Source organism: Acomys minous (genome assembly GCF_964271855.1).
Source record: "Acomys minous genome assembly, chromosome: 5".
Taxonomy (NCBI): Eukaryota; Metazoa; Chordata; class Mammalia; order Rodentia; family Muridae; genus Acomys; species Acomys minous.
Genome location: NC_140494.1, coordinates 93,592,943 through 93,608,834, shown reverse-complemented (window position 1 = coordinate 93,608,834; position 15,892 = coordinate 93,592,943). Strand labels below are relative to the sequence as shown.

Here is a 15,892-nt window from a genome sequence, read left to right as displayed (position 1 = left end):
GACTACGCAAACAGAGCACAGATGTGAGCTGTGCTCCTTGGTAATCATCTGGTCAAATCTCTTCTGACAGCAGGCAAAGACAATGTGGCTTTGAAAGGGGAAGGGACTTGCCCAAGGACTCCAGGATATTGCCACTAAAATCAAATACAGACCCATTAAAGTCTACTGAGACCTTCTTCCCAGGGCATTCACTGCTTCCCATCATAACCAGAGAGAAGGGTAAATATGATGAATCCTACAAGCTTTTGAAAGAGTGTTTACACCCCTGTCACCTCATTGGTAATCCATGGAAGATATTGACAAAATGTCACTGGGAGTGTGAGACTCTTGGGAAATACAAATCTTTCAACCAGGTAGTCCCAGCAATTATTTACTTATTAATTTGGGAGGTTAGGGCATGATTAGTATAAGCTCAGAGGATCAGCACAAAAATAAAATTGTAACTATTATAGTAATGATGATGATTATTTATTAATCTGCAGATTCTACGGAAACACTACTCCACCCTCAAGTAGCTTACCTGTTACAATAGTAAATAAGCCCATGATGAAGGTGGAAACGGGAGGAAGAGGGGTAAGAGGCATATGAGGTCAGAAGGCAGAAAATTAGCTGAAGAAAAGCATGCTGGTATTGCTAGTGACAAAAGTTGAAGATAGTTCGATGGGCAGAACATTTGATGAAGTCAGATTACTCACATCCAAGGCTAAAGAGATGGCTCAATTGAAGACACGCTTGCTCCTCAAGTATGAGGACCTGAGTTCAGATCTCCAGCACTGTAAAAAGGCAGGCATACCTATAATCCTAGCACTGGAGAGGCAGAGATTGGAGGGTTCCTGAGGCACACTGGCCAGCCAGTCAAGTTGATTGGTACGTTTCAAGTTCATTAAGAGGCCCTGTCTTAAAAACGTAATCCCGCAGGTTATCTAAATTGGACTAGAATCTGACTCTTTGCACATTTACTTCTCTGATGGTCAAATAACATTCAACATAGGTACTGGAGAAAGTAGCAGACTGAGAGAGCAAAGAGACCAAAAGACAAGATTTTGGCATATAGTCAGCAGCACCAGTCTATTGGGATCAAGTACACATCAACCTATCACATTGCAGGAAACAGAAGAAGACCCAACTGTGAGTAACCGTCTTAATCTCTGAAATGGGGTCTACTCCAAATCCAACTGTGGTGGTTGGAGTGGAAGGGAGGGTGCTGTGTGCATTAGGCTGCTTACTATAAAGTAATGAAGTATTGTTACTGGAGATTTTTTGGGCTTTGTTTTGTGTTTTTGGGTTTTGTTTTGTGTTTTAGAATTAGAATACACATGAATGGAGAAGAAAATATATGACACTATGAACAAATGTCTTTTAGGAGTCTTCTGTCTCTGTCTCTGTCTCTGTCTCTGCCTCTGCCTCTCTCTCTCTCTCTCTCTCTCTCTCTCTCTCTCTCTCTCTCTCTCTCTCTCACACACACACACACACACACACACACACATACATACACACACACACACACACTCACAGCCATACTCACTCATACAGAGAAGATCTGGGGATCAAACCTAGTGCCTTATGCATTGATGTAAATGCTCTATAAACTAAAATGCATCATCAGCTGATCTCTCAGTTAAATCTTATTACTCCATCCATTCCAACGACATTAACTTGTGACCTACTATGTATCATTCACTGCATTATATGACTTGAAATTTAACAATTAAGTAAAGTGGACATGGCCTTGATAATGGATAATATACACATTAAAAATTATATAATTAATGGATTGATTAATTGCATAGTGACTCAGTTGAGGGCTATTGAGAACATTCAGCAATATACCATGAGCATCCTTGTAAATACACAATTGAATGTACATAGAAAAAAACCAGAAATTTCCAGGTCCTCAATACAGTAAAGAACTAAGAGCTAGACTGGAAAAGACTTATAGATACTTCTTGGGACATACTGTAGGAGTAGGCTACAGAGGGGAGAAAGAACATAGGCTTCTATCTTAGTTACCAGAGCTTATACTGAGATACCCACAATGAATTTACCACATGACCCAACTATGTCACTCCTTGGAACGTGCCCAAAGGGACTCAACATCTTATTCCATTGATGTTATTTGCCATGTTCTTTGTCACCCTATTCACAATGGCCATGAAATGAAAACAACCTCAATTGATGAATAGGAAATAAAAATGTGGAACACGTATATAGTAGAATACTATTCAGCTGCAAAGGAAAATGAAATCATGGAATTTGCATATGAAATGATGGACCTAGGAAAGACTATACCGAATGAGGTAACACAGCCCCATAGAGACAAGTGCCACATGTTTGACTCTAGCTCCAGATCCTCAGATGAGGTGGGAAATGGAATAACTGAGAAGGGGCTACAAGTGGGGAGGAGGGAAGAGAAGAGAGGGAAATCAAAACAGAAGGAGGAGGGACAAGAGACAGATAACACCAAGGAGGTTTGATAAAACCTCAAGGAATCATCCTATATTTACCTAAAATTAAACACAAAGCATAAATGCATATGTGGAGATATATATATATATATCTTGAAGGAAGTCAAGCCACTTGGGCTGGCACTGCTCCCCCACAGGAACCATAGACTCACAACCCCCCAGTAGCAGTCATGAGAAACCTCTTTTCAAATAGTTGGTCAGGGTGGTCCACAACTCCCCAAACAATAAAGACTATAGATGTAGCCTTTGGTTGCCTCCAAGGGGGCTGAGGGGTTGAAGGGTTTAGGGGGTGAGGGGTTGAGGGGCAGCTCCTATCACTGAAGACACCACATTCTTAGGGCACAGGGCTCAGATGAGTCTCACAAATCTGACCTGAGAGCCTCTTTCCTGAGGTCTAGCTTCCATGGCTCCTGAAAATATTACGCAAGCCGCCAAGGGAAGGAAGCAATTAAGTAGCCTTATCCAGCTTCAACACCTATGAACCACAATTACCAGCATGGCAAGATATCCGTCCGTAAAGGTGCAAGAAGTGGCACTCACAAGTCAGGGGCAGCCAGCAGCTGCATAATTAGACTTCTGGCCCACTCGACAGAAGCATGCCTGGTACTGGAACATAGCCAGCTTCCTGGGCCTTTTGAAAAAGAATCTGCCCCTGCTGCTCTGCTAGACAAGCATAATCCTTACCCTCATGCCCACACACAGGTGTAGTAATGGCCTCTCATCAGACAAGCTTTTCTTTACAGAAAATGGAGACCTCCACAGAAAACCACAGAGGATTGCATGGAGCTCAGCCCCAACAGATACATACACATCATAGCTCCTGAATCTATAGCTCAGGACACAGTGAGGAGGAGGAGGGGGCAGAAAGACTTTAAGAGCTGCAATACAAGGAAGTCTGATGTGAAGCAGTCTCTCATAGAAACAGCTGCGTAAACAAGACCAGAACAGTGGCGATGTCACGGGACGTGTTAACATGGAAGGAGGGATACTTCGTTGGGTCCCACACCCTGGACAAAAAAACTACACACAACTCAAGATTTCTGGGAGGAGAATAGCCTCTCTTAGGCTTGAGCACCGTTATTGGTTGTCCAATGCAGAGTGGTCAGCCTTAAAGGCATACACACACCACCAATAAAAATGGACCAAAATTAAAAATAAAGCCAAGATTAAAAGGATCTATTTATATACTTGTACACACACACACACACAGAGAGAGAGAGAGAGAGAGAGAGAGACAGACAGACAGACAGACAGACAGAGAAATAATAATCAAAGAAAAAGAGACTATCAACTTGAGGAATTTTAGGGAGGGCAGCTGAGAAGGCTAGAGGAAGGAAAGTGATTAATTCTATTTCAATTAAAAAAACATTTTTAAGTGCCCATACTGGTTGAGGAAGTAGGACCTTGGACACTTTGCCAATAAGCTGTGGGAGACCCTCTTGGAATCTGGGGCTTTCTTTAGTGAGTGGGTAACTGTGAAAGCATCTGCTGCGAGATAAAGGGAAGTGATGAGGATGACTGTGTTGCTCAGCTGGGGTGATGGTAGAGGGTTGTACGTCCTGGTGAAGATTCAGGGCTACAGACCTCCAGGCTCAGTGCAGGTGGCCCCAGACGCTCTGCCACAGACGCTGTGACTCTGTGAAGTGCCAGCTTGAGAAATGGACTTGGGAGCAAGGTAATGTTTGTAAAAATGTACAGAATCCATATTTCTAGTAAGTCTGGCCTCTTGTTTCTACTCCTTGCACTAACAATCTCTGATAGGTGGGATAAAGAGAATTTTATTGGGAAAGAATTCAAATGGTTCTGTGTCATAATGTGATTCTCCTGTAATGTGATTTTTTTCCAAATAGAAATAATAGTGTGTAGTGCAAATATAATAGGAAAAATCAAACAATCTGAGATGAGACACAATAATTTAAATATTGACAATCAACTCTTTCTAAAATTTGAATTACCTACCTTACATGAGGTAATTGTTATAAAAATAAAGCTGGCCAGAAGAAAACCTAAAATTAGAAGATAATGAATTATTTCAAGTATCTCAAACATCAGATAAAATATTTCATAGGTACAAATGACCGGAGACAGAGTAGGGGCAGAGTCAGTCCAGCTGGAGCATGATAGCACCTCCAGGGGATTGCCTCATTGGTTAGTGTCTTCTAATTTGATTCCTTTACTTTAGGCCATACTGTGTTCTTGATTGTCTTGACTATAAGTATATTAACTCTCTATATAAGTAAAGTCAGATGTAAGTAAAGCAAATGTAAGCTCTATGTTAGTAAGCTTAGGTGCATTGGACAAGAGAGACAGAAAGAGACAGACACACAGAGAAAGACAGAGAGAGAGAGACACACACACAGAGACAGACACACACACAAAGAGACAGAAAGAGGAGACAGAGACACACACACACAGAGCTAAAGAGAGAGGCTGGGGATAGAAAGAGGGGGGCGGGGAGAAAGCTGTCGCTATCAGACTCCCTGGGGCTGGGAAGATTGCTCAGTTGTAAAGTGCTCCCTTTGTAAGCCTGAGGACTTGCATGAGGATTCCCAGCACCCAGATAATTTTTTCTCTGGGACAGCAGAGACAGAAGGACCCTGGGGCTTGCTGACCAGGCAGTCTAGCCAAGGAAACTTCAGGGGCAGTAAGGAACTTTGTTTTAAGAACTAAAAACGTAATGGCTGGCAAGATAGCTCAGTGGTTCCAAGCTTTGGCTGCTGTGACAGAGCATCAACCACATGCTATCTCACAACTGCCTGCTATTCCAGCTCCAGGGGATCCAACACCCTTGCCAGGCCTCTGCAGACACTGGCAAACACATGGTACACACACATACACACGCATATGCATGTAAAATAAACATAAATCTTAAGACGAGAAACTACTGGGCAGAGTGATGGGGGAAGATTCCTGACATCAACCTCTGGCTTCTACATGCATGTACATACACATGTGTATGTGAGCACACACACACACACACACATACACACATCAAGATCATGATAACTAATATGTTATGATTTAAGAACTTCTTCCTCGATGGCTTTAATAACTATTTCTCTTTACTGGAGATTGTCTTCCTCCCAACTTAGCCCCATGTTGGGTAGATTCTAGGAATAATTCTTTCAAATGTCATGGGACACGAAACAACATTTGGTCTCTATGTGCATAAAAACAATGGTTACCCAACAGGGGGAATTGTAAACTGAAGTTCCCAGGAATGAGAGGCCAGACCCACACTGAAGAACTTAGGCTTGTTGGCTGACTAGTGGCTGGGCAGAGCGGAGGCTGCAGACCCAGGGACAAGTAGTCTAGGGATATTGTGGGTCCTTTTAAAAGCCATGCAATGCCGGGCGTGGTGGCGCATGCCTTTAATCCCAGCACTCGGGAGGCAGAGGCAGGCGGATGGCTGTGAGTTCGAGGCCAGCCTGGTCTACAAAGCGAGTCCAGGACAGCCAAGGCTACATAGAGAAACCCTGTCTCGAAAAACCAAAAAACAAACAAACAAACAAAAACAAAAACAAAAGCCATGCATTGCCCAGCTTTGTGTCTAGCCACCAATCTTTGGGCTGTTAGGTCAAAGGAACATATTCTTAGCAGATCACTAGCTTCCAATAACCCAAACGCTGAGAGGTCCCTGGCTGGCACCTGGGACCTTCAGCAGAGAGTTTTCTGCTTTGTTGTAGCCCATCTAACTGATATTCCCATGGATATATTTGAAAAAAATACCGTGATTTGTACCTTTACTTTGATCTATAAAAACTTCATGAGACCACGTTCACATCAGAGCATATTATTCAAGGAGACTGAATTTTTACCCCTTAGCTTCAGTCATTTATATGGCTCCAGAATAAATTATCTCTTCCCCTTCAAATAAAAGGAGTATAGCCAAAGCTATACACAGAGAAACCCTGTCTCAAAAACAAAACAAAACAAAACAAAAAACAAACAAGCAAAAAAAAGCAGTGCGTACTTCCCATGGGCTAGGGGTTTGAATCTACATGATTTCTAGTACCATTAACAGAAGAAGTTCTTCCCACACTGATAAATTTTACAAAAGCAATGTGTAAATTTCCTGGAAGGACACAGGCTCTTCCTTTCACACATCTATAAATGTGGGTGTAATCTAGATTTACAAGAATACATTACTGCTGAAGAAAATCTCATAATCTAACATTGTAAACAAAGGGAAAAAATAATAAGAAAAACCAACCATACCTGGCTTAGAACAGAACTGGACTCCTGATTTCAATAGCACATGCTGTAAAACTGGTAAGTCATAGTTCAGATAATTAAAGAACAAAAATCAAGACAGAAAATCACCAGACTAATAGTATGCTTTCCTAGAAAAAAAGTAGACAACACTTTGGAAGTAATAAATACTATCACAGTTATTTTATTAAATTTTTCATATAGTATATTTTAATGATATGCTTTCCCTCGCCCAACATCTCCCAGTTCCTGCCTGCCCCCACCACACACAACTTTCTGTTCTTTCTCACTCCTTTTTGTTTGTTTGTTTTTTGTTATTTGTTTGGTTTTTTTTTTTTTTTTTTTTTTTGAGACAGGTTTTCTGCCTGCCTCTGTCTGCAGAGTGCTGGGATTAAAAGCGAGCGCCACCACACTGGGATCTTTCTCACTCTCAAGGAAAAGCAAAGAAGCAAACAAACAAAGCAACAACAAAAAGCACAAAACAAAACCTGCCTGGAGCGTGGTTGATACACCCAGGGTCACTCCACTGAAGGACACAAATTCTCCTCTCCCTGGCAGGTGGAAATTGCAAAGGGTTTCTTGGCTAGGAGAAGGACTTTGTACCCAGTTCCTCTCCTATGTGCTGGATTTTGTTTGACTTAAACTTGTGCAGGTCTTGTACGTGCTGTTACACTCTCTATCATCACTTAGATTTCAATGAACTGTGTGGTTTAGAAGTTGTTTTGAGAAAGAACTGGTTATCTGGAGCTGAGGGAAGGTAAACCAAAGATAATGAAGTTCAGGGGGATTAAAAAAAAAACTAGAAGATGAGGCAAATAGACATACAGAGTAGACCAAGACTGCCAAGTATTATTATGGGTTATAGACTAAAACAACAGAGAAATTGGGGAAGAGACAATAATCAAAGAAAATGTCATAGAAGAAAGATATGAATCTAGACACAACACATAGAAAAAGAAAAGATGGATAAAGAAAGAGGGCATGATGCCCCAGAACTTCACAGAACATGAATTTTAGGACAACCTGGACTACGTCATAAGATCCTGTCTAAAAAATACACCCAGGCTCAGTATAGTAAAATTATATATAATAATATAATATATAAAAGAAAAACACCAAAAATGTTAAAACAACTAGAAAGAAAGATTGCATGCTATTGTCATTTGGCTTCTGTTGCTCTGATAAACACCACAACCAAAATCAAGTTGGGGAGAAAAGGCTCATTTCATCTTACTGGCTACTGTCAAGGAAAGCCAAGGCAGGAGCTTGGAGCAGAAACATGGAGGAATGATGTTTATTGGCTGCCTGTCCCCGACTTGCGAAGATTCACCTGCTTAGGGATGAATCTGCCCACAGTGAACTAGAGCTTCCTGTATCAGTTAGCAATAAAAAATGTCCCACAGGCACGCCCACAGGCCAGCCTGATGGAGGCATTCCCTCAACAGCTCCTCTTCCCAGATATGCCAAGGTCATAACAAAGCCAGCCGTGCCTGATGCCTTCATTGGAATGGGAAGCAGAGGAAATTCAAACCATTAACTATTAGCAATGGAGAAGTCATAAGGGGAAATATCATACACCTAGGAGGCCACTCCCAGTTAAATTATGATGTACTGGGGAGGGTAAAATTAAGCTATTCAAAGATCACTGAAAACCGAGAACCTATATATGGAACCTCATTAAATTACGTATATGTAAAGGAAGAAAAACTGAAAATGTTATCAGAAGGAATGTTGAGCATAGAAGCTGATTAACACATAGGGAAATATATCTAATACAGACTATATAAGACAGGAAAAATACTAATGGTTTATTGGGCAGAGTGTTAAACAGTGAAACTAAAATATGTTCAAATACAGTAGTCTATGGAAGACACTTCATAGTGAGGAAGCACGTGCATGGAAAACAAGAGATACACAGGATGTTGTTATACTTTCCTCTTAATTTCTGTAAAACTAGTCTAAATTTTTATCTTTGTCTCTGCTCCGTGTGTGTGTGTGTGTGTGTGTGTGTGTGTGTGTGTGTGTGTGTGTGTGTCAGAGAACACTCTTTAGATATAGGTTCTCACATTTCTACCTTACTTGAAAAAAAGGTCTCCTTGCTGCCATGGAGGCCAGGCTGCCTGGCCTGCAGTCTTCTGGAGATTTTCTCATCTCTGCCTCTCATTCCTAGAAGCCTGCTGGGCTGAGAGAAGGCCGTGCTATGACTTCAACGGTGAGCACTTGTGCACACTGAGTTATCTCCTCAATCTTAAAACATACGTAAAACTAATAGAAAATTGAAAAGGTAGGGAGAGATTTGAGGAGACAGATGCACAGAAAAAGTCACGTGGTTAGAATTATGCCACAGCATATGCCTGGGGCTAGCAGAGCTACAGAAAGCAGGAGAGGCATCTGCCCAGAGCCTTTGGATGGAGTGTGGGCCTACCAATACTTGGACTTCAGGCTTTTGGCCGCCAGAAGTGTAAGAGAATAATTTTCTATTGTTTATGCCACTCAATGGGTGGTAATTAATTATGACATCGCTAAGACACATAGCTATATAAGTACCGAACACTGGGGCTGTAATGTAATAACTCTGATGAGCAGTCCTTGCTCTATATGTCCACCGCCAGGTTCCTAAGGTCTGTCAGACCTGCACCATGGTTCAGTATCTTCCACTCACTCTCGCTTTCTTCATTTTTCCATTCATCTGCTTTTGTCTCTAACAAACCTGTCCCGCTCCATACATTGCTTCCAGAGAATCTGATGTTCCGCATACAATAGGTATCTGTTAAATGAGTAAGTTGAATTGATGGTGAGTTGCTGGGAAACAGCTGTGTCTTGTTCAGGGCTGGAACCTATTAAGGCCTATTACAGTGCTTCCCACACAATAGATGCTCAACCGAGAGAAACGCTCCATGCACGTACAAAAACCATTGTGTTGAATTCAATGACTGAAACAAATGTGGGTTAAATATTTTCTGTAGATTATTTATACGTTTATGCTGGGAAAGGAAGGGAGAAAGGAAGGGAGGGAGGGAGGGAAGGAGGAAGAAGAAAGGTTGTAGTTAATGTGTCATGAACTTGGCTTAGCCAAGTCACCAGGCACTTATGGAGTAGAGCCGGAAAGGACACAACCTCCACAAAGGACAGTTTCCCCCTGCAGGGCAGCATTTTTGTTCTCACAGAGCTAAAACTCTCTCATCAACATGTGTAAGGAATTTCACCACCCTGCCCCCTGTCATTCTGACATAAATCCTCATGGATAAACATTTTTAATGTGAAGAGAAAAAATAAGACAGAAGAGACATGTTCCAACAAGGCAAAGGTATGTGGATAAAGGAGAAAGAACTGTCGCTCTACTCAACAGTTGACTAAGCCCAGGTTCAGACTAGCTTTACATGTGTGTTGAGGGAAGTTAGAGGCACTCTCCTGCAGTGACTGGGTTTAGAGGGGGAAGGAACTGGGGCTCCGGGAGAGCACACTGGCTGAAAATCCTGCTAGGGATGAGTGATAAAGGCAAGCTAGAACCCCAGAGTTCTTCCCTGAAACTCTTACCAAGGCAGGAAGATGGGAGGAATGAAAGGAAGAAGAGGGCAGTGTGACCAGATAAAGGAGTCTCGGTATCTGTAGGGGAAGGAGATAATCCTGCCCTGGCTGGGTGCTTTGAACAGGTCACACCAAGTATCCCTGCAACAACTCTGTAAGCAAAACCTACTCCCTTCACTTCACCATCTAGAAAACATCACGTGAGTTTCTCAAGGAAATAGTGGAACTGGGGCTAAAACCAGCCTGCCTCACTCTGTAGATCAAGCTCTCTCCTTCCACTGTGTGGGCTCTGGGGTTGCACTCAGCTTGTCAGGCCTGGTGGCTGGTCCGTTAACCTCTAAGCCACCTGACCAGCCCAAGATACCCTGTGTTTTCTAGGGCAGCATGTTACAAAGGAGAAAGATGGTTGGGTTAAAGTAGAAAATCAGGTAATCTCTGCTGAGTTGCTGATAGGTGGGTTATGTAGAATACTGGACTGAACAGGAATGGGCTTGAGCAGCCCTGGCATCCACACAAAAGGATGTTTAGGTTTTCAATGTCCCCTCAAGACATTTGCTAAAGGCTTAATTTCTGTATAGTATCATTACCATTGGGAGCCGGCAAAACCTTTAGGACAGGGGGACTAGGGGAAGGAAGCCAGGTCACAGGGGCGTCATTAAGACCCCCAGCCTTTTCTACCTTGCCTCTCCCTTTACTTCCAGCTACCATAGAGTGAGTAGCTCCCACTATAATGTGCTGCCCCCCCGCAAAAGCTGAAAAGCAATGAGTGTAAGTGACATGGTATTGACACCTTTGAGGCAATGAGCCAACACACATCAGTTTCTCCTAAGTTGTTTAACTTAGTCAGTGGTTCTCCACCTGTGGGCCATGATTCCTTCATGGGGGGGGGGTGAAATGACCCTTTTATAGGGGTTGTCTGAGATCATAAGAAGACACAGATATTTATATCATGATTCATAACAGTAAAAAAAAAATAGTCATGAAGTAGTAACCAAAATACTTTTGTGATGGGGTCACCACAGCATGAAGAACTGTATTAAAGGGTCGCAGCATTAGGAAGGTCGAGAACCACTGGTCTACCTACTTTCTCCGTGGCAGTAGAAAGTTGTGACCCACTCACGTAGGGCCACTGCCATGAGTACCTGATGGCATGGTTCAGGAGCCTTTGGACATGGTAGGCAGGAGGAAGCTGGGAAAGTGTGAGAATACAAACCAGAGAATGCTCAGTATGCTACAAATGGAGCATGGGCTATTGTGTGTGTGTGTGTGGGGGGGGGTTACAAGAGAGTAAGATGCTATGAGGATGTGGAGACCAAAATCTTACACTGATGAAGTTTCAGGTAGAAGTGAAGATTCTGCTGGGAACTGAACTAGCGACCTGCAGGCTGTATTCTGATGAAGAGCCTGTTTATATCGGCCTCTTTCCTATTTTCTGCTTTCTATTTCATGTGAGGCTGAGTTTGCAGGTGATAGAGTTGATTTTTCTGGTGGAAGAGATTTTTAAAGCAGCCTGGTATTCAGGCCGTGGCATGGGTGTTACTGGATATGTTTAGCCATGTTTGCAATGAGAATTGCAAAGCAGAAAGCTACAGTGCTTGAAGTTCAGCAGAAAGGAGCGTGTTTAAAGTTGCAGGCAAGGAAGATGCAGTTGCCAAAGAGATTTATATGACCCTGTGCCTCAGCACACACAGACAGCACTGACGGGATTCAGTGGGTTGTGAAAAGAGGACAGGAAATTGGTAGGGGATATAGTGGGGGTACTGGGAAGAGTCGAGGGGAGAGATGGGTTGAGTCTGATCAAAATATGGTCTATAAGTGTAAGGAATTCTAAAAGAATAAAATAAGGCAACCACTTTGCATGGAATAGTAGGAAATGGCTCTAGGGCATCTGAGGAATTAGCGAGACACCAGTAACTGAAGGCTCAAGGATTGGTGTTTGAGTTCCATAGAATGCTAATTGCACAGAGATGCCTAGGGAACTGGTCAGCTACAGTGTTTGTCCATCCAGACACTATCAGGGCTAGGGCCCAAGCAGAGCTGGTTACCGCTGAAGCCAGTGGTAGACCTCGGCCATGTCCAGATAGTGTTAGTTTTGTATACATGCACAAGGATGGTGTCAGAGCGGCTTCCAAGACCCAGAGGCTATGTGAAGGGTTAGAGTTCTTATGAGCAACCTCTGAAAGGACAAAGTGTGGTCCTAGGAGAGTGAAGCCCAAGATGCAGTGGAAATGCAGCCAGAGGCCAGAAAAGTGCAAAGGCTGCGGAGGGGAGCTGCAGGCCGTGAACAGAGCCAGCCTAAGAGTAGGGCTGTGCAAGCTGCAGCCAGTAAGTAGAGGCAGACCGTCTGGCTGACAGCACTGCTCACATCCAGACACCAGGTGCCCAGCATACCAGACCCAGAGCCACAGGATGTAATGTCTGTCCTGTACAGGTCAAGTCTTGGTTCCAGTCCGATGCTGTTTTTCTCCATTTGGAATGGAAACGTTTCCATGTGCCAGCATACGTGGGAAGTACATGATTCTTTTGGTTTTAATGGAAGATAATGTTTGTGTTTACCTTGTGTTGTGTGACTTTTCCTAGGGACACATGAAAAAAGTATCTATTTACTCTAAGTGGGCACAGATGACAGACCAAAGAAATGATTCTACCCAATTTTAGCACAGTGTGTAACTGAGTTCACTGGGATTTCTTACAGGAATATGGGTGAGGAGCATGGGTGAATCAAAGCAGCTATATTACTGAAAAGCCTACACTAGCATAAGTTGCTGGGTCCCTGGATACCTTTGGATGACTTGCAGGCTCTTCTACACGTACAGTTTTCTCTCCCTTGGAATTGTTACTGCTTGTATAGCTTTGGGGAGGGATTTTGATGAACCTGCTAAGTCCCAGGAGTTTCCTGAGCCTTGTAAGTTTCTCTTCTCCTTCTAAGAGGGGATGTGAAATTCAGAGGAAAGAGGTACACAGTTCCTTGAATCCTAGAGCAGGCTTAGATAGTTAAGCAATGCTGGAACTATTAAGACTTCAGGAACTCTTGGAATTGTACTAAATATATTTTGAGCCAGGGGAATAAATAAATATATATATATATATATATATATATATATATATATATATATATATATATATAGAGAGAGAGAGAGAGAGAGAGAGAGAGAGAGAGAGAGAGAATCTTTTTTGTTTTGATTTTGTCTTGTTTTATTTTTCTTGTATTCTTTATTTTTATTTTTAATTTGTTCATTTTACATCCTTCCTGAAGCCCCCTTCCTCATTGCCCCCCTGTCCCATCCTCCCTCATTCATACCCTTTCCCTCCCTCCTCTAGTCCTCAGAAAGGGGAGCCCTTCTCCCCTAACATCTGACCTCAGTCTATCAAGTCTCATCTGGACTGCCTGTATCTTCTTCCTCTGCAGCCTAGTAAAGCCTCCCCGCCAGGGGGAAGTGATCAACTTGTGGGGACCAGAGTCCATGTCATAAGTAGTCCCTAGTCCCCATATTATGAGACCCACAAGGAGACTGTGCTGCCTATCTACTACATCTGAGCAGAGGGTCTAGGTCCTCACCATGCATGGTCCTTGGTTGGCACATCAGTCTCTGCAGCACCTCACCCCCCTCTGCACAGATTTGTTGGCTCCATTGGTCTCTTTGTGAAGATCCTGACCCCTCCAGCTCCTTCTATTCCACAACTCTTCCATTAGACTCCCTGAGCTCCACCCCAAAATTTGGACCCCCGCTGGGAGCCTTTCAGAGGGCCTTGATGGTAGGTGCCTGTCATGTTCCTTCTCTTCAACTGTTTCCAGTGTCTATTCTATCTGTCTTTATGAGTAAAAATTAAACATTCTCCCTAGAGTCCTAATTGTTAATTAGCTTCTTTAGTTCTATGTATTGTAGTGCGGTTATCCTATATTATGTGGCTAATACATGCTTATAAGTGAGTATATACCATGTATGTCTTTCTGAGTCTGGGTTTCCTCACTCAGGATGATGGTTTCTAGCTCCATCCATTTGCCTGAAATTGTCAAGATTTCCTTGCTTTTAATAGCTGAGTAGCATTCCATTGTGTAAATGTACCAGAGTTTCTTTATCCATTCTTCGGTTGAGGGACATCTAGGTTGCTTCCAGATTCTGGCTTTTATAAATAAAGGTGCTATGAACATATTTGAGCAAATGTCCTTGTTGTGTGGTGGAGCATCTTTCAGGTATATGCCCAGGAGTGGTATGGCTGGGTCTTGAAATAGAACTATCCCGAATTTTTTGAGAAAGTGCCAGATTGTTTTCCAAAGTGGCTGTACAAGTTTGTGCTCCCACCAGGAATATACAGAGATTGTAAATGTCTCCCTAAGGCCGTGTGTTGATGGCTAAGCCACCAGCCTACAGTATTATGATTGGGCCAAAAGGATGTGATTGGTGTCATTGTAAAAGAGTGAGTTCAGCTTCTTCCTGCTGTCTTACTTTGTTCAGTGCCCTTTGGTCCTTGAACTTTCTAGGCTCCAAAACAGTGGGCTTTCAACCCCTCTTTAATTTAAGTTACTCAATATCAAGTGCTTTGCTGGAGAAGCACAAAATGGGCCCGAACATGCCTTGCAAAGCCAGAGATTGAATTAATATTAAAGATGCTGAAAAACTGAGGCAACGATTTCACTGAGGGTCAGGGAACCCATCCCTATGGTTCTGCTGCCCAGGTGGTCCCAACCTGGAGTTCAGTGTCCTTTCAAGTATGGAAGTACCGCAGAGGTACTCCAGACCTCACTTAGGCTCTCTGGAAATCTGCCCAACAGCAATGAGAGTAAACCTGCAATAAAGAGTTGTGTACAGATTGCAAACACACCTCAGCCCAGTTCTTCTCGGATGACCTCAACCTCTTCGTCTACCAGAGAATAGGATGAATGTTCTCTGCTGTGAGAAAACACCATCCAGAGTTTCTGTGATCTCATACTGAGAAAACATCATCCATAGCCTCTGTGATCTCCTATACCATTGCTTTCCAGCCAATAAACATCAACCAGACACAAGAAGAAACAGAACCAACGGGAAAAGCAGATAATGAAAATATGTACATAAGTGATAAACATAGCGTCTTAGTTTGTGTTCTATTGTTGTGACAGAAATAATGGCAAAAAGCAATGTGGGGAGGAGAGGGTTATCTCACCTCATAGGTTGCAGTACATCAATAAAGGAAGTAAGGCGGGAGCTCAGAGACAGGAACTGAAGCAGCAACCATGGAGGAACATTGACTACTGCTCTGCTTTCCTGTATAAGTCAAGATCACCTTCCAGGAGTGGCACTGTCCCCAGTGAGCTGGGCCCTCCCACATTAATTATTAACCAAGAAAGTGTCCTACGGGCTCGCTTACAGGCCAATATGATAGAGACATTTTGTTGTTTGAGGGTCCCAGAACAACTAGTTTATGTCAAGTTGGGGGGCGGGGAAACTCACCAAAACACACACACACACACACACACACACACACACACACACACACACACACACACACACACAACTAACCAGCACAAGTAGAAAGTATTTGTTATTGCAGACTTTAATGATTATAGTTGTATCCAAGCAAGGGATCAGCTTGCAAATAAAATTTGTATTTTTAAAAGGTATCCAATAAACTTGAAAATTGCAGAATGTAATATGAAAGGAGAAAAGGCAGAATCAATATTTTAAGATATAATGGTCAAGAATAAT

General features: G+C 42.8%; 1 long non-coding RNA gene across 2 annotated transcripts in view; it reads right to left on the bottom strand.

The window, feature by feature from the left end:
• The window catches only part of LOC311598246, a 74,008-nt gene that overhangs the window by 21,698 nt on the left and 36,418 nt on the right, over positions 1-15,892 (bottom strand). For both annotated transcript variants that reach the window (XR_014779523.1, XR_014779524.1), the window contains exon 2: positions 4,425-4,471. This is a non-coding gene — a long non-coding RNA (uncharacterized lncRNA). The remainder of the gene's footprint in view (positions 1-4,424; positions 4,472-15,892) is intronic.